Source organism: Monodon monoceros, unplaced genomic scaffold (genome assembly GCF_005190385.1).
Source record: "Monodon monoceros isolate NGI ecotype Baffin Bay Population unplaced genomic scaffold, NGI_Narwhal_1 Super_Scaffold_3, whole genome shotgun sequence".
Lineage (NCBI taxonomy): Eukaryota > Metazoa > Chordata > Mammalia > Artiodactyla > Monodontidae > Monodon > Monodon monoceros.
Window position 1 is genome coordinate 9,266,536 of NW_021703780.1, and position 22,083 is coordinate 9,288,618.

Here is a 22,083-nt window from a genome sequence, read left to right on the forward strand (position 1 = left end):
ATTTTGAGAAAAGGTGAAAGGCTGTCTTAGAGTTATTCCACTCGGGCCCGAGGAGCTGGGATATTTACAGCCCATTAGAGAGCTAATTTCTGGACATGTTCATTTGTCTTTGGGCAATTACAGTGACCCTACCTGGCCTGGAGAAAGCCTTCAGGTCATGAGAGAAAGGTGCAGGCTGTTAGAAGTCAGCCCAGTCCTGCTGAGGCCTGAAGGATGTAGGCAGGACTCTGACTGCTTCTACTATGCCCCTTCCCTGCTAGATACTTTAAAAATTGTTACCACGTTTAATCCTTACCCCCAGCCCTTCCCCATAGCGATTAATTTCCCCTTATTTACATATAAAGGAAGAGGCACCAGGAGTTATGTCATTTGACCAAAGTCATACAGTCTGTGTTCTCCTGCACCTCTGGTTATACCTTTCTAGTCTTCTTTTTCCTTTCTTTTTTTAAAAAATAGAGGTGAAACTCACATAATGTAAATTAGCCAATGTAAAGGGAACAATTCAGTAACAGTCAATATATTCACAGTGCTGTGCAACCACCCCCTCTATCTAGTTCCAAAACATTGGTATCACCCCAAAAAGAGGCCCCATACCCATTAAGCAGTTGTCCCCCATATTTCCCTGCTCCCAGACCCCAATCTACATTCTGTTTCTATTGATTTACCTATTACGGACATTTCGTTTAAATGGAATCATACCCTTTGGGGGCCTGGTTTTTTGAGGTTCATACATGTTGTAGCATGTATCAGACCTTCATTCTTTTTTTTTTTTTTTTAACTTATTTTTGGCTGCTTCGGGTCTTCGTTGCTGCGTGCAGGCTTTCTCCAGTTGTGGCGAGCAGGGCCTCCTCTTCGCGATGGTATGCGGGCTTCTCACTGCGGTGGCCTCTCCTGTTGCGGAGCATGGGCTCTAGGTGTGCAGGCTTCAGTAGCTGTGGCGTGCAGGCTCAGTAATTGTGGCTCGCAGGCTCTAGAGCACAGGCTCAGTAGTTGTGGTGCATGGGCTTAGTTGCTCCGCCACATGTGGGATCCTCCTGGACCAGGCATCGAACCTGTGTTCCCTGCATTGGCAGGTGGACTCCCAACCACTGCGCCACCAGGGAAGCCCCAGAACCTTCATTCGTTTTTGTGGCTGAATAATATTCCATCGTATGGTTATACCAGAATTTATTTATCCATTCATCTGCTGATGGACATTTAAGCTGTTTCTACTTTTTCGCGATTGTGAAATCGTGCTGGTATGAAAGCATGAGCCCCTGTTTTCAATTCTTTGGGGTATATAGCTAGGAGTGGAATTGCTGGGTCATGTGGTAATTCTGTATTTAACTTTTCAAGAAACTACCTAGTCTTCTTAGAGAGTTCATTCTCCTCTCCCTCTATTTAAATGTTAGGATTTCTTGAGGTTCCTTCCTAAGCCACCCCCCTCATTTCTCACTTGATATTCTCTCTCAAGGATGTTTCATCCATACCCATGGCATCAATCAGCATCTATATGTTCAGGATCCCCAGGACCCTGCTCTGAGTTCTAGACCAGCATGTCAACTGCCTGGCTGACATCTGCCTTTGGATGTGTTCAAGGCCCTCCAAAATCATCCATTGCAGAACGGAACTCACGCCGGGCCTGGCCATTCACCAGCTACTCTAGTCTCTGTGAGCGGCAAGCAGCATCAACATCCACGAGGACGCCCCAACCAGAAAACTGGGGATCATCTCAACACTTCCCCTGGGATCTCCTCTCCTATTTACCCCCAAGTCCTGTTGATTTTCCTTTCTCGATGACTCTTTATCTGTCTAGCTCCGCCTCTACTGCTACCACCCTTGTCTCGTCTGTACTCCCACTGATATCCTTGCTTGGCTGACTTCATCAGCCTTCTAACCAGTCTCCCTGTCAGCAGGTGTGGCCCGTCCCATCCACTCTCCACACGGTATCAAAAGGGATTTATTAAAAATGCAGATCAGACCACGACACCCCAAGCTTCTCCACCAGTTTTAGAATAAGCAGCATCTTCACCGCTGCCTCTTCCTCTAGCCTCGTCCTGAGCCACTCTTCTCTTCCCTCTGGCCACACTGGCCTTAATTTAGTTGGACAATTCGGGTCTCCCGCCTCAGGGAGCGCCATAAGCTGCTCCCTACACCTGGCACTAGCCAGCCCTTTGCCTTATTCATGCCTGTTCTCCTCCAGTTGTCATGGCCCCTGTGCTATGGAAACCTCGCTGACGCCCAGACAGATCAGGCTCCCCCGCGATGTGCTCTGGTCCTCATTGCACTTGGGTAATGATTAATCAACAGACTACAAGCTTTTGGGGGGCAGGGCAATGTCAGTTTTGCTCCATCTTACTTAAGTTTTGACTTAAAAGTGGCTTCCACACCGTGAATACTCACTAGAGACTCGTACAATAATTTAGTGACCTAATTCACGAGAAACGGTGGAGCTCTAACACGAAACTGAGTTCACACCCTGCCCTTTCCACTGCTCCCCTTTGCTCCATTCTTAGAACAGGAATGTCCTTAAAAATAAGCAAACTTGGGAGCAAACAGAAACAAGGAGGAAAACCGCTTGGCTGGTTCCCAGGGTTCTGTCTGGAGGATAGTTCTTCACACCCACTTCTGGGTGGGAAACCAGCTGCTGGGAGGAAGGGAGGGGCTCTCCAGGCAGGAGCTGAAAAGACCAGAGCCCCCTCCCTCACCTCTGGTCACTAGCTCCAGGACTAGCCTGCTCACCGACCTCCTGGCAGCTTGAGATAGCATCTGACCCTTCTAGAAGGGCCTTTCCTCTTTAAAGCTGTATGTATTCTTCATTTTGAAGTAATTTCAGCAAGATAAAAAGTTGCCTCAAGTCTTTTGCGGAAGAAAGGCAATTGAATGAATGAACACATTAAATGGATTAATAAATACAGAGAAAAGTAAGGGTGGAGCTGTTTGGGTGGCCCAGTGTGGACACAGAGAACAGTGTAATTTGTCCCCAACCCCTTAGAGGGGATACTAATGACCCATTCTCTGCAGAGCCTGGACACACACAGAGTCTGATTCTCATCACCACTTCTTGCCCCTCCGTCATTCCCATAGAGGCTGAAAACGACATTATAAATGACTCTAATCCACCATAAATTGTAAGTGACAGCCCACACTTAGAGGTTCTGAAATAATTAGGAAAAGTAAAAGCTCAGGGTCACTTCAGGTAAGCTCTCCGAGGCCGGTAGGAAGGGGGAGGAGCGAGGCCGGTAGGAAGGGGGAGGAGCCATGTATTTTACACACCCGGAAGCACCTACCCAGGAAGATATGAAACTAGAATCACATAGGTTTTAAGTTGCACTAAAGCAGTGCCTCCAGGTCAGCCTGAAGGGGGAGACTCTTTCCTCCCGAGGCCTGTTGAGTCCCGCCCAGCAGCTGCAGATAAGGGCGCCCCCAGCAGGGAACACAGCTGGTTGTCTGACACCAGCTCAGGAAGTCAGAGTCTGAGTGAACCCCCCGCCTTCCCCTCAGGCCACAGCAAGTGTCTGGGAACTCACCCCGGGCGAACGGCTGTGGGATCCTCTGGTTGGGTCCTTGCCCTCCCTCTGGGCAGGCAGGCAGGAGGTGGTGGCTCAGTCCTGCCTCGTGGCCGTGCTTCTGTGTTGCTGCAGCCACTAGACTTGCTTCTGAAGGCAGCTGGGAGCATTTCCCCGCGGAGCAACTGCACACACGCAGACTGTGAATGGTGACCTTGTGGGTGTTTTTCCTTCCGGTTGCTGTGAAGTGATGTTGTCTCAGTTCATTTCCTCTCTGTGCATCTTTTTTTTTTTTTTTCCTCTGTCAGACCTCCTGATATGCTGAGGACCACTGGTTGTTTAGGGACAGGCGAGCCATCTAGTTCTGATCCGCACCGTTTGCTATTTTGAGAAAGAGATCTTTAGATTAGGATCACCATGAAATTCTGTGGGATGTACTTTCTAAGTGGCACAAGCACCTTTCTAGGCTGCACTGAGGCAAAAATTAGGTTTTTCAAGACCAACCAATTTAGGATTTTGTGGTTTTATGAGCTCAATATGTTCTAAAGAGTTCTACTATAAATTGACACGAAACATCCTTTCATTTGACAAGTATTTATTGAGCCTGTACTCTGTGTGCTGGGGGCTAGGTACCCAAACAGATCATTTCTATGTACAACGTGATATAGAAGCCTAGATTTGATTATGTGAAAGGGAAATTGAAAGTATTTCATCCCAAACCCTTGTCTTCTTCCAGCTGGGCATTTGAGTAGCAGACAAGGGGATGTACTCTGAGACTGACCACCTGGGTTTGAATCATGGCTCTACTCTTTAAACACTTTTGATCCTTCCGTGCCTCAACTTCCTCATCTGTAAAATGGGAATAATAAAAGGGCTGCTGTGAGAATTGAATGAGTTAGTATATGTATCCAAAGAGCACCTGGCACAATAAATAAGTAAACAGCATATGCGTGCTTACCATTATTATTAGTGGCAAATTATACATAACTTCAGTCCTTGTTTTTTTTTCCTTTTTTGCCCCACTTCCCACCCCTTGCTGGTGCCTAGGAAATGACTTGGGGGCATAGAGGATTGAGGGAAGAGGGAGATGGCTTGAATGACTGATATTCCGAAATGATGTGGTGGTGACTGATGTTTCTGCTCCTGCCTGCTCCATCCCAGAGACAAGGACAGGGCTGTCCTTAGCCTTCCCCTCATCTTTACACTCTGTTCATGTTGCCTGTTGCACTCTTGTGACTTCTGTTTTCTTGTTATTTTGTTTAGTTTTAATTTCCTGTAATACTTCTCTGAAACTCAGATCCACGTTATTTATTTTTAAATGTCGAGCTGGCCTGAATCATGCTAAGAAATACTCTGTCCGTGAACAGATGCTACCTTTAAACAAAGAAACAAGAACTCAGCCCAATGCCTTTTGCAATTGGGACTTTATAAATACATCAACAATAAGAAGATCTACATTAATCTTTATACATGTACATAATTAGCAAACTTCATGGTACAAATACCATTAAGGTACTCCATTTTTTTTCATTCTCTTCCCTCTCCTTAAAAAACTATTCTTGAGTACATGCTATATATCAGGAACTGGTCCAGATTTGAGGTAGAGTTATTCTAAGTTTTTATTTTATAGTGCAGAGTATTTATTCATGATAAATCAATAGAGGTAGAGGAGAAGTATAGACAGTAAATAATTTTTTCAAAATGCTCCTCTATGCATTTCCCATATCAGTTAACTACCATATCAGTAAAATATTATTTGCTTCATTAGATGTTTATGCAGTATAAATTTAAATGCTAAATTTTAGAAAAAATATTTTACAGTTATATAGTGTAACTTGAAGATTAATGCTAGCTAGTTGTTTCCATAAGTCAATGATACCCTAGATATTCTAAAAAAAACTAAGCTTGGGCTTCTTTTAAATAAAGTCCTTGAGTTTGGCAACTTGATTATCCTTAACTCTGTTATTTCATCTACATCCTCATGGCTTCTTTCCCCACTTTCCCCCTCATGCCTGGACCTCCCACTGCTGAGCTCTTCAGGATGGAGAGAGGGCACATCTGTCAAGGCAAACTAAGGAGCTCAGACTTTGTCCAAAGACAGATCAGATTTGTTTGCAAAAAACAAGTGAAATATTTTTCCCACTTGGAAAGATGGAAGTTTCCTACGTCTGTTTTCCTACTTATAGTCTTAGATTTCCTTCTTTTTTGTGTGTGTGTGGTTTGTTTTCTTCTTTTGATTAGTGGCAGGTTATGCCACATATCAAAATTCTGACAAACCACAGATGGTTCTGACAAAAAACAAACAAGTGTAATTTGTAATCACTGTATCCAATGAAGACTGTGTTTACATTTTCATCTTTATTTACACAGTCTTCCTGACTGCTTTAATTAGCTTCTTCATGCCATCTCAGATTGCTGGAATCTCAGCACCACAGAATGGTTTATAACTACCTGTTAAGCAGTAGCCAACCTCCAGGCAATGGTTTTGAATCTGTCATGGATATTTGGTCCAAGCAGGGCCAGCTGTATGAAGTGGAGGCTGAGGGGTGAAGGAGAAAGAAGTGAGGAGAATTTGAGAAGATAAAAAGTTTAAAAAGTCTATGGCCAAGTTGTGTCCGTGTGTGTGTGTGTGTGTGTGTGTGCGTGTGTGTGTGTGTGTATTTATGATTCCATTTGCTTGACTCATTTCCCTCCACGACTGAAGACAGTATTAGCCCCGGGGAATCAGCTGCCCACCGAGGAATTTAAATGAATATGCTCAAGCGTTGGTCTGGCACGTTTTACGAGCAGAATTGTCTAGTGTTATAACGTATGCCTCCTCCCTTCTCGGGACTGTGAGTTGGTCTTGTGGTTTTCATTTTTGGATGAAGAAATCAGAGTTCAAAAAGCTCCAGCTCATTTGTCCATTCAATAACTATTGTGGACCTGCAAACTCCTCTGATCTTTCCCGCACATTTTTGATATATCAGTTCACAAGACTCAGGGCCTGCACTCAAGAAACTCAGAGCTTAGTTGGTAGATTATCTAGTGAGATCACGATTCCCCTTAATGGGTTCACTCACGATATTAAAAGCATTTATTGAACAAGTGCTATGATAAATCAAAAATGAATGAAAATCAGCTCCTAAGAGAAATTACAGTCTAGTAGGCATGACAAAATGAACCTTATTCACCTTCCTCTTTTGTTCTCTTGCTGCTTACAACCCTCCTGTTCTCTCTCTTGTAACAGGACGTCTTTGCCTTCCATCTCTTCTGTTCTCCCGTCCATCAACCAAGTCCTAGAGTGTCGCACCCTTACATTGCCAGAACCCCATGGAAAGCTATTCCAGTGACATGTTAATGTCGATTTCCTTGTTCTTGTTCTTCTGGGTGTTCACCCATTCCCAGCCCTAAGTGGAAGTTCAGTCTACTTTCTCTCATGCTTCAGAGCAACCCAGACTCACTGGGAAAAGTTAACAAAGGCCAAATTGTTTCCTGGCATCTCTCTCTCCATAACCTCAGCTGAGGCCCTTCTGCTGCTCAGGAATCTTCTCACTCATTTCCTACTCTCTGTCAGGTCTTCTTTCCAAACTTTCCTCTCTCTCCAGAAGCCCTGAGCCCAGCCCTGAGCTCACACCATGCAGAGGTAAGATGCCGACGTGAGCTCGTTCAGCGTCCCTCATGGTCTCTGCAGAATTTCACTCTTTCATCCATCCAGATCCTCACTCTCTGCTCATTCTTCAATCCTTTGAATTATAGTTTCAATCGTTATCATTGGATTAATAAAAATAGCTGCCTTTTTTTTTTTTTTTTTTTTTTTTGCGGTACGCGGGCCTCTCACTGCTGTGGCCTCTCCCGTTGCGGAGCACAGGCTCCGGACGCGCAGGCTCAGCGGCCATGGCCCACGGGCCCAGCCGCTCCGCGGCATGTGGGATCCTCCCGGACCGGGGCACGAACCCACGTCCCCTGCATCGGCAGGCGGACTCTCAACCACTGCGCCACCAGGGAAGCCCACTACCATTTTTGATGTTTATCATTAGGAGGAAAATGACATTTTCATAGATGAAACCATTCTTCTAGCTCACAGAATAGCTGTTTGAAGAAACATGGGTTCCAAGAAGAGCTAAAGGCAGGAAGACTGGATTCTTTTTAAGACAGAACTGATGACAAACATAAAGGGTTCTGATTTGTTGGAGGCATTCATTGCATTTAAGCATCTGGCAAACACCAAGCACTGATTTCTCCATTACTTATATCTCGATCACCTATCCCTCTACTAAATGATAACCACCTTTGACTTCCCAAAGAATAATTAGCAAAATCTTGTCAGTGTTGATTTCACCATAATTTTTAAATTAATTTTTAAAATATACAACTAATACATTTATATGGTAAAAAAACTAACGTTGAAGGTAAAATTAAAGTGCTTTCCAACCATCAACCCTAATTTCAGGTCTCGCCTCTGCTTTGCCCAAAGGGAACCCCTGCTACCTGTTTGGTATGTATTCTTCGAAGACATCTGCTAGGCATTTACACGAATATACGTAACCACTGTCAATTTGCAACATGCACGTGTGCAACCTTGCCCTTGAGCGCGCTCTTGTGCACAAACAGAACACAAGACTGAAACCATCACATTATGCTCGGTTTCTGAGGGAACTGTACAAACTGATGTTCTGGTTTCACATGAAATAGGAACTTGAAAGCAACATCTTATTCATAAGAATATACAAAATAAAATTACACTGTTGTTTTCGATGGTTGAAGAGATTAGACTCCTCCATCTATCTGACTTTTGACCATTTGTTTTCTAAATATACAAAAATGTGGATTTACATCCAACTGGTTTGCCCCCGAGTAGAGATTCCCAGATCAAATACCAAATGTTGATTAGTCATTTGATAAGGTGATTTTTCTGGATTTTCCTTTATGCCTACACAATCACTTAACCAAAAAATCAAGTCAAATCATGCCTCTCTCGAGGTAGGTTTGCTGCCCTGACAGTGACCCAGTCCCAGGGAGGGACTGCCAAGTATCACGATAATTTACAGCCCCTTTTTGTGCTGCCATGGCTGGTTCTTTAGCCTTCCTTTCCCTTGAGCATGTCCTCCTCCTGATTCTCAGAGCAGCCTCCATTTCACAAGCCCATATTGACAGATTCCTACTCTAAAGACTAAGAAATATTTTTTTTACTGATTCCTGGTACTTAAAGCCCCAGCACACTTGTTCCCTTTAGTTTTTATATAAGTATTTTACTCTAAGACAATAGAAATTCTAAAAAGAAATCCAACTTACCCCTCCTGTATTTTCACAACTTTTCCTACTGTATAAGCGAAAAGCCCTGTGTGCCCACAGGTTCACGGAAACCCTAGTACTTAGTGCCTTAATTCTATCCACTCTTCTTCTTAGGAAGGAAGGAGGCAGACCTCCTTCCTTTCATGCTCAGCTTTCCTGAAAGAGTTGTTTCGTCTACACTGTGTGCTCCCACTGCCACACCTTCCATTCCCTTCTTCCTCACTGCGTTCCCTCCATCTTGACCTCTAGCTCCCACCCCCAGCTCTGCATGCAGTAGTCCCTGTTAATGTCACCCATGGCATCCTAGATGGTGAAACCAAAAGACATCACAATGGCTTTCCTCTGTTGCATTTAAAATGACCAATCACTTCTTTCCTCTCAGACCCCTCTTTCTTTCTCTGGGGGATCCCATTCAGCTCAGTTCACTTCCTTCACAGTTCACTACATCCCCCCGCTTATTGCTACCCATGTTCCACCACTGGACCTCACATATTTTCACTCTACTTCTCCCTCTGGATGGGCTCCTCTACTCCCATTTAGGTCTGGGGCAAGTCTTTTCCTCCTGACTCTCCACTAATGTCATTATCATCCCTTCAGTCTCTTTCTTAGTCAGTTCTAGCTGCTTTAACGAAATTCCATGGGCTGGATGGTTCAAACAACCAAACATTTATTTTTCACAGTTCCGGAGGCTAGAAGTCTGAAACCAAGGGTGCCAACACAGTTGGGTTTTGGTGAGGGTCCTCTTCCTGGTTTGTAAATGGCTCTCTTCTTGCTGTATCCTCACATGGGGGAGAGAGATGATCCTTCTTTGTCTCTTCTTATAAGGACACTAATCCCATTCATGAGGGCTCCATCCTCATGACCTACTTACCTCCCCAACGTCAATCTCCTAATGCCATCACATTGGGGATTAGGCTTCAACATAAGAATCTGGGGGGGACATAAACATTTAGTCCATAGCAGTCTCTCTGCCCTAAAACATTACAAACATCTCCTTGCTTCTTAAATCTAACCTGTCACCAAATCCTGTTATTTAAAAAATTAAATCTTAAATCTTGTTGACCAATTCCATACATGCCCACTGCTGATACCTTAGTTTAGTTTCATTGCTTGGACTGTCACAACAATTTCTAACTGTGACAGGGCACAAGGTGGGTCCTCAGGAGACATTAGTTGAATGAGCATCTCCACAATACTAGATGTTCTCATAGAAAAATTTCAAATCTTCTCATGTCACTGTCTGCTTAAAAACTTCCACCAACTCCCTGTTGCCTACAAAACAAAGTGAGATGACTTAGATGGTGAATCGAGATCCACGCTCTCTTCTTCGATTCTCTCCTGCTTATCCACACCTAGAGTTCCTCTCACCTTCCCATCACCCTGCACTGCTCACTCTTCCCTAGTATTTCATGTCTTCTCATGATTTGGGGATTGTAAACGCTGTTCCCCTACCTAGAATGCCATTCCTTCTTCTCTTTCCGGCGACATGCTTCAAGACTGCACTCCCCTGGACAGAGAATCTTTTCCCCCTTTCACTGTCACCAAAACTTCTATTATTGTGCTCATCACATAGTATCATAATAGTGTGTCTGTTTCCTTGGACTTCAAGGCTCCAGATGGCAAGGAACTGTTGCTTATTCATTTTGTTTAGACCAAACTAAACATTTTACAAAGTGGTCTGTAGAGGTCTTGTATCAAAATCACTCACAAGGTGGATAAATATATATCCCTAGGTCTCACCCTTGAATAGCTGAATCAGTTTCTCTGGGGAGTGGAACCCTCCCAGCTAATTCTTATGCACATGAACATTTGGGGACACAGTTACAACATCCAACAAACATTTGATGAATAAAGACATGATGAAAAGTGCTAAGATCTCTACTCCTGAAAATCTGCTCTATTTCCTTCATTCCTCTGGGGTGTAGTTTGGCTGGAGACAGGTCCAGGGAATTTGGCTCGGCCGCAGGTCAAAGTGACCTAATGGGAAACAGCTTTGCGTTAGTCTCTAATCAGGTCATGCAAAGCACCTATTGTCCTGTCTAAATGCGAAATTAGGTTTAGGGCCATTCAAAGCCCTGAAGATGGTTGGTCGTGATAAGAGCTAACAAATTCTTGCTCAAGTGAGAACTGGTATTTCGGGCATGCTCTGCAATTTTAACTCACCAAAGCCAAGTTCTTAACCTTAAGTGGTTCAGAAGCACCTTCAAAGGAGTCTCACTGTCTCATTTGCTGAGCTTATCACCAGTATTGGTAACTCTAATATCAGTTAATAGTCCTCCCCTATTGACATTGGGTGAGCTGTGAATGAGCCTAAGAGTTTTTAGACTTTGGGTGAGGCTGATGGACTTGTGAAGCCACAGGGTCTCTAAAATGTCCTTCTAAAATTTCTTCAGTAGACTTTTGAACTCCATCAACATGACCTTGAGATCTGTCACAGTGCACCATACCAGGCCTAACAAAGACTAAAAAACGTGCAGTATCTAAATGACCTCAGGACTACACAAAGTACCTTCAAGAAATGTTTGTTGGACTTATTATTTACCAAATAAATCTTACCAAAAGTACACATAACCACTTCTTTATTACACAAGGAACATATACTCATTGTTGAAACCAGAAAAAGTAAGGAATTCAAAAAGACGACATAACCAATATTACATTGGAGTGTGTATTCGTTTAAATGTTTTCCCATATATATGTAGAGTGATATTATAGTGGATTAGATTACTATTGTTGCAGTAACAAGTTACCACAGAATTAATGGCTTAAGACAAAAGACATTTATCATCTTACAGTTCTGTAGGTTAGAAGTCCCACACGGTCTCCTGGGCTAGTTAGTGTGTAGGCGTGGCTGCATTCTTTTGGAGGGGCTAGGGGAGAGTCTGTTTCCTTGCCTTCTTCTCTTCTAGAGGTTGCCCATATTCCTTGGCTACTGGCCTCTTCTTTCATCTTCAAAGTCAGTAATGTTGAACCTCTATGACTGCTCCTCTATAGTTATATCTCCCCCAACCTCAGCTGGGAAAAGTTCTCCTATTTGATTTTAAGGACCCACGTGACCAGCTTGGACTCTCATGGATAATATAGGAGCCCAATTCAAGGTCTCTAACTTCATCACACTTGCAAAATCCCTTTTGCCATGTAAAGTGACATATTCTTAGATTCCTAGAATTAGGACATGGACATGCTGGGGTCATTATTCTGCCTATCGCAGGTAGAGATTGAACATCTAATGTTCACGGAGGTTGAGTGACTTACCCAAGATCACAAAGTTTGTAAATATTGAACCTAGTAGTTAAGTCCTTTCAGATTGCAAGAGTTTGACCCAATCAGATTCTCAGCAAATGGAGATTTATGATGAAGGCATGTAAGGAACAACAGTAGGCAGTTGGCATAAACGTAGGACCAAGCCTCCCAGGAACTGGCACTTCATCCTCAGTCCACAGACCCCAGGATCTTGCTGACCCTCAGCAGCGGCCACCCACAGCACCACACGAGGCCACTGCCTCTTTCTTAATACTTCTCATACCCTTTTTAGCTCCCTCCAATGTCCTGCTTAGCTTCTTAATCTTAAATTCTACTGATTCATGGCTTTAGCCCACTGTCTCCTCTCCATGAGTCTCTTGGTTTTTGAACCCTTCTGTCACTTATATTTTTCTCTCTGTGTCACCTTCATACTTCTTAAGAGAAAGGATCTGATAGAGTCCATTGGCCACTACAGGCCACTGGACACCCCTGTCCTATAGAGGGCTCCCACTGGATTATCTCATTGGCTGCTGGTCAGCTTACGGATAGCCATCTTCAAAAACAACTGCCCCTTCCTGGTTCCATCAGCCAGGATCAGGGGGTCAAATGTGATGATCTGTTTGTAGGAAATCATTTAGGGTCCCTTCCCTCAGAATAGGGCCATGAGCAAGTGGGCACAAAGAGACTCTTCTCCAAAGCCTCGGCCAGAACGTCTTCCCCACGCACCCCTGCATACACTGCAGCTGAACCATATCTGGGAACCACAACTGGAATAATCTAGCTGAATGAAAGAGTATAAGCAGGGGCTGAACAAAAGGAAGAGACAGTGCCCAGAACTAATACTGAATATGGACATTTTGAAAAGGATTTAGGTAATTGTTTTCAGTACTTTAAGGCCCTAATTGCTGATCTTCAACAAAAAGGCCACACAGGCTTATGAAAGTTCTAAAATTATATCGTATTTATCAGTCACCAGGACCTCAACTTGCTTCCACAAACCACATAGGGCCTTGTGAAATGAGCCTTTGGAAAGGGGACCCTGATGTTTCTAAATTTTCACCCATTTGTTTCTCTATCTGCATTTGCTCTGAAAGGGGAAAGTGGCCTCATTAATTTGGAAAGAATGAGTCTAAACATGTTTCAGAAGGAGAAAAACTCTCTTGGGCATGCTGAAGCCCGTCCCCCCTGCCCCCCCCCCGCCCTTCCTGATGGAAGAATGTTGCCATAAAACTTTCATCTGATATTTCCCACAAAAATGTGAGCTGTGGTCACAGCTCAAAGATGCCAACACAAATCTTGAACACAGCCACCTCCTGACTGAAAACACAATCTAGGCTGTTCTTTAGTCTGGACCTCAGTAACCAGGGACACAAATTGATTTTAAATTTCAATTAATTACATGGGAGGAAATGGCCGTCTGATAGACAGAGGTCTTAACACAAATATTTCTCCCTGGTGACAGAGTACTGAGATGCTGCCATGTTACACACAACCAGGGTTTTTTCCAGGTGGTGTGCTCTTTTTCTCTCCTCCTCTTGTGCTTTTAGAGAGAACGCCAATGGCATGTTGTCACCTCAATTTTCTATACCCTGTAATAATTCATTGAATTCATTCATCTTTACTCTGAAATACACAACATTCTTCATGCTGGCAATCAAAACATATTTTTTTTTGAGCAATTACCACTGTGTTAGGAGCTGGGAATAAACCAGTGGGTAAAAATATACACAGTATATTGTGTATATTGGATGCTTTGTGAAAATAGAACTTAAAGTGGCTTGAACAATAAATACCTGTTGCCTCACCAAGCAAGAAGTCTGGGGGTAGATCAATGAATATCTTCATGTCAGTTTTATTCTCAGGTGGTTGGTTCCCTCACAGTTGTGAAGTGGCTGCAATAGCTTTAGGGAGTACCTTCTCAACCACATCCAAATGCAAATAAATACATAAATAAGTAAAGCCAAAATGAAGACACTCCCCAGCAGAAATGCCCTCACGTCTTAGGAGGCAGCACTGCATCACAAGCCTGTCCCTGAGCTGATCAACAGCAGGACAAATGAAATGGTCATAATTTGCTTAGACTAGTCAAATTTTGGCTCTGGGATTAGGAAAGGGCTCAGTCTTTGCTGAAGCACAGGGTTACCCCATACACAAAGAAAATCCAGTTCTGTCAGCAGGAAGGTAGGATTAGCTATTGGATAAGAAACCAGCACGTCTACCTCTGTGGAACTTCCAGATGACATAGGAAGGACAGGAAAAACACTCCCCAACATACAGGTTTTTCATAAGGAGTCCAAAAGAAAGAGGTTCCAGTATCCGTTAGTAGTTACAAGATCTTGGGTTAGCCTCCTGGAACCTCAATTTCTGAATATGTAAAATGGGAAATCATATCTATCTCACTGGGTTGCTCTGAGGATCAAATATATTAGTACTCGCAAAATACCTAGCACTGTGCCTGGCCCATAGGAATTGCCCAAAACATGCCATTTCCTTCTTCAAGGCCCTCAGGCTGCTCAAGTCTAAATGGCTGGATAACTGACAAGCCAATGAGCCTGTATTCTGATTGATAAGCACTGGGATATTAGGATTTACAGAGGCTTCCTGGGGGAGGTATTACTATCACAGTTGCCAGGAACCATTAAGGTCCCCAGAATGCTTTTACTACCTCCAATGGGTCCTTTCCATTTTTTCCTATTACTTAATCTTTCTGCAGCCTTGCTACTCTTGTCAATCCCCTTTCATTTGGAACTCTATCTTCCCTTCTGTTCTGTGATGATTTTATCTGGGTTTACCGCCTTCCTCTCTAGCATCTCCTTTCCATGCTCCCTTAAAAGGTCCTCTTTATGGCTTTCCCCAGAACTGTGTTCTCCACCCCTGCTGCAATCTCACCTGTCGATCCCCGACGTGAGATTTTATCCTTTCTTATAGCCTCAATTCCTAGTTATATATTTACGACGCATATTAGACATTCAATACATATTTCTTTCATCCATTTTTAGTCAATCATGTATTCAACAAGTATTTATTGAAGGCCTGGTACTATATGCCCATTACTGTTCTTCATGCTGGAGATATAGCAATAAATAAAACAGACCAAACCCTGCTCTTGCGAACTTACATACTAATGAAGAGACAGATAATGAATAAGCAAACATTTCCTGTTAGAGATGAAGTAAGTGCCGTAGAAAATATCATGATGGGTACGTGGGGAAGGAAGGTCGGGAGGGAGAGACAGCTCCTTTACAGGGTGCCTAGGAATGCTTCTTTGATAAGACATTTACACACAGACCTGAAAGGTGTGAGTGACCAAGACATGAGGCATGGCAGCAGGAACAAAGAACACAAGTGCCCTGCAGTGGGATCGAACTCGGCATCGTCAAGAAACCCTCAGAGGGCTAGAATGAAGTGATCCAGGGGAAAGAGGAAGGAAACAGATCAGGGGGCAGTGGGGAGGGTTTCACGGGCAATGTCAGGGCTTTGGCCTCGCCTTTGAGGGAAATGGAGAGCCACGGGTTTTTGCTTTTTTTTTTTTAATTTTTAAAATTTATTTCTGGCTGCGTTGGGTCTTTGTTGCTGTGCTCGGGCTTTCTCTAGTTGCGGCGAGCAGGGGCCACTCCTTGTTGCGGTGCGTGGCTTCTCATTGCGGTGGCCTCTCTTGTTGTGGAGCATGGGCTCTAGGGCGCACGGGCTTCGGTAGTTGCAGCACGCGAGCTCAGTAGTTGTGGCACACGGGCTCTAGAGTGCAGGCTCAGTAGTTGTGGCGCATGGGCTTAGTTGCTCTGCGGCATGTGGGATCTTCCCAGACCAGGGCTCGAACCCGTGTCCCCTGCATTGGCAGGCGGATTCTTAACCACTGCGCCACCAGGGAAGCCCGAGCCACTGGATTTTAAGAAGAGTGATAGGATCTGACTTACACCCTTAGAGGATCACTTTGGTGTTTCTGTGAAGAAGAGACCCTGGAGGCCAGAGCAGAGGCAGGAATTTCTGTTAGGAGACAACTGCAATAATCAAAGCAAGAGACGATGAGGGCTTGGATCAGGGTGGTAGCAATGCAGTGTTGAGAAATGGATGAATTTTGGCTCTAATTTGAGGTGAGAGCAATAGGATTTTCTGTTAGATGTGGGAGTGAAGGAAAGAAACCAAGGTTAAGCCCAAAGGTTTGGGCTCTGGCAAGTGGAAGAAGGAGTGGACATTTTCAGGGATAAGGAAGGCTGTGGGGGACCTGGTGGGGAGGGGAGAGTTAGATTTGGGGCAGGCTAAGTTCTACACGGTTCTTAGACCCTGTGTAGCTGTTGAGAAGGAAGTAGGATATATGGATGTGGACACCAGGGGAGAGGTCTGGAGATAGACCTTTGGGAGTCACCAGCATGTAGGGTGACATTTGAAGCAGTGACACTGGGTGAGATCACCAAGGTTGTGTGTTCGAAAAAGGGAAGCAAACTGACGAGTGAGCGTTGGGCGTGCGACATGGAGAGGCTGGGAGAGGACAGTTACCAGGAGAGGAGACTGAGAAGTGGCCTGAGACAAAGGACCGCTGCCAGTGCGTGGTGCCCTGAAAGGTCAGCAAAGAGTGTCCAGGGGGACATGAAGTGTGTCAACTGCTGAGAGGGGAAGTACGATGGGGGCTGAGAACTGCCCGATGGATTTGGGGATGCGGAGGCCACCAATAACCTTGTTGTTTGGCCAAGTGACCTGCAGGGGCCTTAAACTGACACCAGCCCCTCATACCAGCCAATGGCCTAAAGAATAGCCCACAGAGTCACAAGCAAATGTAAGTTCCTGATATGACTTCCCCAGCAGCCCTTGTGATCAAACAGGCTCCCCTGTCTCCCAGGGCCTTCCCTTTGTGCGCCCCTTAGATAAGACCCCATGGAGCTTACCAAAACCACACTCATTTTGGTTTGAATTGACCAATCTGGCCTTAGTCTGGGAAACCCAAGGCACTCCCCCCATGACCCTAATAAAGGCACATGTCCCAGAAACTGTCACTCTCACAGCCTGTACCCTGTCTTGACCTCCCCTCATGGCCCCTGGCGGCCTGCCCAGTACTTCCTCCAGAACCAATGAGTAATGAACCTATTTCAATGTTTCTTGTGGTCTTTTGTTGAACATCATTCACCATCTCACACCCTGTGCTTTCCTTAACAAATGCTAACAAAGCTGTTAACATCTTCTCCTGAAGAGGAAGGGCAGACTACAGGTATGGGGGTGTGAGTGGATGCATGACCGCTGCTGACCCTTCTATTTTTTCCTGTGAAATAGAAAATAAGGTTATCAGCCAGGACTGAAGTCTGGGGAGGAGGTGATGGAGGTTTAAGGAGAAAGGATAGGATGTGAGATAGTCATCTTGAAGAGTGAATGAATTAGGGAAATGTGGTAGGGTCACCGAATCAACACTGGCTACTGCGTGTTGGCTCCCATATCTATTTTTGAACACTGGTATCGCCCCTGATCTCCAAACTCATATATCCAGCTATCTACTGGTATTTGTCCCCTGGCTTTCTCGTGGGAAAATTAAAGCCATTCTCTCTCTGCCCACCTCCAGCCAATTCTCCTACGCTCCCTATTTCACTGACTGTCACTCCCATGCACCCCGCCCCCCGTTTCCAAAGCAGAATAATAAAGCCTTTGAATAGCTCATAAACTAGTGTAGGAAAATATTCCTTATTTTCTGAGCTTGAGAACACTGGAAGAGAACCATGTTTTGGAAGGACCGTTATTAGCTCAGTTTGAACATTATCGACTCGAGATATCAGTGAGAGATCCAATTGGAAGTGGTGAGTAGTTCAGCTGATACACATTGGGTGGCTGACTGATTATTCCTTTAGTAATAAGGCCACAGTTCACCTGGGGCTCCTGTTAAAATGCAGATGGTGATTCAGTAGATTTAATGCTAAGCTTCAGAGTCTGTAGTTCTAAGAAATTTCCAGATGATGCCAACAATACAGGTTCATAAACCTCACTTTGAGGGGTAAAGGTTAGGAGAAAGAAACCCATGCAGATCATTTCAATTTAATGTGTTCAGAGTTACAATAAAAAGGGAACTACATGGACATAGTTCAGCATAAGAATTAGGCAAAACCATGGAGACTGTTAACTGGCAGGCCAAGGAATGTGTTCTCAGTTCTGAGAAGTATGGAGAACCATGGAAGGATCTGAACAGAGCATAACATGGTTCTATTGCAAAATGCTCATTGAAGGTCAACCATGTGTCAATTGTTCCTTCAACAGCGGTGATAACGCTGTGAACAGGGAAACCGGGGATCTTGCATCCTGGAGGGGTTAGGGAGCTCATAGTAAGCAAACAAATAAATAAACAAGGACATTTTAGACTGTATAAGTGCTGTAAAGAAAATAAAAAGGATTCACGTGATTGAGCCTGGGGGGACTGCTCTAGTGGGAGTAGTTGTTGAGCCAAGAGGTAACCACGCAGTGGAACCAGTCAGTCCTGCAACGATCTGGGGGAAAAGCATTCTGGGCAGAAGGAACAGCAAGGCGGTGGCCTTGAGGCGTGAGTGAGCACTGAGGCAGGAGGATCAATCAAGTCAGAGTGACTGGAGCCTAGCGAACAAAGGGAAGTGGTGTGAGATGGGGTAGGGAAGATGAGCAGGGGCCAGGTCATGTGAGGGCTTTGAAAGCTGCGCTAAAGAGTTTGCATTTCATTTTAATGTGGAAATGAAATAATCCAATTTTTAAAAGATAATTTTTGCTACCCTGTGAAGATTGTATTGTCCGTATGTTTGTTAGGTCCGGTGGAACATGGATTCCTTGGATGTGCTCAGAACTGTACTTTAGAAAGATGAATCTGTCAACAACTTATAAAATAGCTCAGAGAACAGAAGCTCTTCAGAAATGTGTACAATTGAGAGTTAAGGACAGCACGAACTGGGGAAATCAGACTCACACTTCCAAATGAGGCTACAGGAAGCGAGATGAGAGATTCAAATAGTACTCAACGCTCTTAAGCTAGGACTTTCTCATTAACTCCCTCGTTTAATCCTCTCTACAACCCCACAATGTTGGTTACAAAAATCAGTTTCTGAGGTTTTAACCCAGACCTATTGAAAAAGAGATCCAAGGGCATCTGGTTGTCAGTACATAAATGCTTCAGGTGATTTTAAATTCAGGGGAGGTTGATTTGCTGCATCTCCACCTCCTTCTGTCTAAAAGAATGAAGGTGGTTACCATTTCGTAAGTACCAATCGCTCTCTCTAACCCTTCCTGCTTTTCTTTAAACTCTGCTGATTAACTTACAACCTAAGTGGTGAGATTTCAGGATTCCAGGATGAATCCACAATGAAAATACCAACGATTAAGCTTCTGGAGCTTGCTAAAGAAGTCTCTGCTCCTTGCTGGGGTTGGTGTGAATCTTTGCTGGGGTTTTAAAAGGAAAACCTTGATGTAATGCTCTCAGTTGCAGTCCTCATTTGTATTTTAATGTAAATGAGTTTCAGATCCTTCTTGAGAGAAAATTTTGGCTGGGAAACTATGGACAGTTCTGTGCCCAGAGTTGGGGGCGAAAGGCTTGGGGAGTAGAATGGGGAAGGGGAAAGGGGAAGGAGGTGGCACAGGGCACTCAACTTCACTTCCTTCCCGCGTTTGCGTGGAGCCAGGAAACAACCACCCATCTCCTTCCTGAGCCCGAGAGCTCTTAGAATGTTTGCTGAAGAAGAAAAAATAATCTGGTTTTATAACTTTGCCTTAGCTGTGCTCGTTTAGATTCTCATGTGAACCATGCATCTGGATGGTTACCTTAAAATATGCATTTCTTTAAAAAGAAAACCCTGATCTGCATTTTGACCACTTTCCCTTGGTGTTGCTGCTGGGCTGTGTTCAGCCATCTCCAAACCAGAAAAGGTCTCATGGGCACAGGGAAGCTACAAGGTAGGGCAGGGAGAACTGCACACTTGACAGTCAACTTCACAGAAACAGGGAGATGACAAAAGTGGAAGGAAGGAAAGTCATCACTTACTGAGCGCCAACTGTGTGCCCGGGTCTGCTTGGACACATCTCGCGAAGGTTCTCTCAGGGCCTCCTCATTTCCTCTGGTTCTCCTCGGAATCTCCAGTATTAGAGATGAGCCCAAATGGTGAACACACCTCCTGCCAAGTCATTTATATGAGTGTTAGTAATAACTAATATTTATCAAGCATATAATGCACGCCAGGTGCTTTACAGTGTTCCTTCATTTAGTACTCTCAACATCTTAGGAGATGGTTCTCATTCATATATTCATTTCCAGATAAAATAACTGAACCCTAGAGATTCTACGTGACTTATCCAAAATCAACGGTGCTGTGATCCAAACCCACGCCACCAGATTCTTAAGATCACATGTTTAGTTGTTATGGGATATCACCTTTCACTGAGACAGTAAAGTCATAAAATTATACCTGCTCTGGGTATAACTTGCCCGTAGGTTTATCTCTGAGGTCTTTAGGTCCCTTAATTTTTGTCTCCTTTTTCTCCCTAAAGGCATCCTCTCATCACTTAAGGTACCTACAGCCCTCCTATATTGTATACCTCACTACAGTACCACCTCTTTTCTGAAAAAATTACCTAGTATAATTTACTCATTCACACTGATGCTATCTATGCCTTCTAGGCATAAGTGCATTTAAAAAGTTTTTTATCTCTAACTATAAAGAGGGTTTTTTTTTTTTTTTTTCTGAGAATTTTCAGCTATCAACTCAGGGATAAAGGATCCGTTTGTCTCTACTATGGTCTGGGGATGTCTTCGGCTGGTGACTGGTTGGAATATCTAGGTGTAAGAACTTCCTCTCAAGGGTTTCCTGCTTATCTGGAGAGGGTGAGCTCCAGAACCAGTCACAGGAAGTGTGTTCTCTGAGTGATATGAGGTATAGGAACTAACTGTGAGCTAATGGCCTCCTTAGCTCCGGGACCTGTGATTCTGAGACACTGAGCCTACTCTACCTGAGCACTCATTTATTCATTCATTCATCAAGTAAGCGTGGTCACTTCGAATGGCACCGGGGATGCTCTGATAACCCAGACATTGTTCCTGTTGCCACAGAGTTCACAATGCAGAGTAGGAGACAGACATTAAGTAAGAAACTTCAATGAAAAATGGGCATATTTCATCTCCCATTGGTCCTTTTCCTTCCTCTTCCTTTCTTACTCCATTGACATTATAATTTTTCTCCCATCCTTTTGCCCCAAGGCTCCCAGATGTCATGTATCTAGAACCTTCCTTCCACCCTTGTGCCAATATCCCATCTTGGACTTTTCTATCTCACTTTCGCCTAGGGGGTGATTATTACATTTGGTCCGCTCACTGCCAGCCAGAAAACCCATGGCTTGTGACCCATTTTGATCTGCCATGAGTCTTTTGGTCATTTTAAACACACAAAATTAGGAACAGTGTCAAGAACAGGGAATAGTTGATGATCAACTTCAGAGTATCCATTAATTAATTCATTGAGCAAGCATTACATAGCTGGTATCTGCCAGGAATTGAAGTATATGGATGGAAAGGAAAAACACATTTTCTGCATAGTAAAAAAATATATAAATTTCCAAAGGCAAGGACCCCCATCTATCTTCTTCATGACCCTGTCCCCAATATTTAACTCCTTAGCACAAGGTGGGAACTCAATAAATATCTGTGAAACAAAAGAATGAATTCATATTTTGGCTGAAAAGACAGATATATAAAGAGCTGTAATAAGGTAGGATGACCATTCATTCAATAAATATTGCTTGAATATCTCTAAGTGTTACATAATATGTCAAACAAGACAGATGCTGTCCTTGCCCTTATGAACCTTACAGTTAAAAAATTGCACAAATAAGTATTGGAGTTATGATAAGTAATGTGAAGAAGTGTAGGGTCTAGAGAGCGTAAAACATGATATGTTTACCCGGCTCATGAGAAAGCCCTGTAACTCAATAAAGCTCAGATTACTTCTGAAAAACTGAAAGATTAATATGGTTGAAACATTTTGAGTGGAGGAAAGGAGAGAGTGGAAAGAGCAAGGTTAGGAAGAAAAGCAGAGGTTGGATCCCCACGGTGTTAAGGCGAGATCCCCAGATGTGAGGGCAAGTTAAGGGTTCAGTG

The 22,083-nt window shown here is 44.0% G+C and overlaps 1 protein-coding gene across 4 annotated transcripts in view; it reads right to left on the reverse strand.

The window, feature by feature from the left end:
* Window positions 1-22,083, reverse strand: part of NEDD9 (neural precursor cell expressed, developmentally down-regulated 9) — a 290,772-nt gene that overhangs the window by 178,782 nt on the left and 89,907 nt on the right. For all 4 annotated transcript variants that reach the window (XM_029243112.1, XM_029243109.1, XM_029243110.1 and 1 more), the window contains exons 4-5: window positions 19,978-20,107; window positions 3,510-3,869 (exon numbers count right to left, since the gene is read on the reverse strand). The gene's annotated coding sequence lies outside the window, so the exon portion shown is untranslated. The remainder of the gene's footprint in view (window positions 1-3,509; window positions 3,870-19,977; window positions 20,108-22,083) is intronic.